Raw genomic sequence first — 1,159 nt, forward strand, 5'->3', positions numbered from 1 at the left:
TTCCAAAAAAGTCTCTTTATTCCATAGTTTGTCTTCTCTCTTTTCCTTCTACCTTCTTTCTTTTCTTTCCCCCTTTTTTTTTTTTTTTTTTTAATTTTTATTTTTAATGAGCAGGTAGTTCTCCTTGCATTAAGCTAATAAATGAAGGTAAGTTTGTTTTCTGATTCTCCTCACAAATGTGGGTGCGCAGGACCAAGGGTCCCTGCAACAGAGGATCACAGGGCGCTGCCAAATTCCCACAGGACCACAGGAATCTCATGGGAGCCCTGCAGCTCACTGTCCTGTGCCTCTAGTTGTCTTACAGACCTGCTCATTGCCCCATCCCCAAGTTCTCAGTGCCCATCTGGATGAGTCAGTGTGACAAAGGCAGACATCATTCCTCATCTGCTTCGTGTTCCCTTGGCCCAGGGCTGTGGGTAAGGACTGTGAAGGATGGTAAAAAGCAATGAGCATGGCCACCTCCTCCAGCTGCTCAGCGCCAGGACTGCTCCTGCTTGGCCAAAGTCCACACCAGACTTTGGATCATGGCATCTCTGCCCAGGCTGGGGAAGTGATTGCTGCCTTCCCCTTTGCAGATTCAACCGGTAGCAAAGCATGTACCCCAGAGAGACGCAGCCGTGCCAACAGGACGCTGGCACAACCGGTCACACAGGCTGTGCGTGCCAAGGGCTGCCCTGGGGAGGACAGTGAAACAGACACAGGTAGGTGAGACTCCTCTCCTGCCGTAGAGCTGGTTTGGAACACACAGCACTCCTGCTGCAGGCCTGCAGCCCCAGCATGGCTCCAGGAGCTGGCACCACAGGCTGGGGCGCCCACTGCCCGGCCCGGCTCCAGGAGCTGCTCGCTCTCAGCTAGAACCACCCAGGGTGACGGAGATGGCACGGGGATGAGGAGATGTCCAGGGATGGATTCTGCGAGGAGCAGAGGAGCTGGCAGGGCAGGTGCAGGGACGGCCACGAGTTGGGGCCAGAGGGGGTAAAGCAGTGGGGTGCCGTGGCCTTGTCTGCCGCAGCATCGCTGCTGTGCTTTCCCTCTGCTGGAAAGGAGAGCTGCAGGGGAGCTGCTTTAAGGACAAAATACGGCTGTGTGCAGTCCCAGGTGAGACGGGAGCCGTCCTGGGAGGGATGTGCAGCCACAGTAGCAGATCCCAACTGCCCCC

The sequence above is a fragment of the Lagopus leucura genome, unplaced genomic scaffold, assembly GCF_019238085.1.
Source record: "Lagopus leucura isolate 7727_CA_CO unplaced genomic scaffold, USGS_WTPT01 Super-Scaffold_100012, whole genome shotgun sequence".
Classification (NCBI taxonomy): Eukaryota; Metazoa; Chordata; class Aves; order Galliformes; family Phasianidae; genus Lagopus; species Lagopus leucura.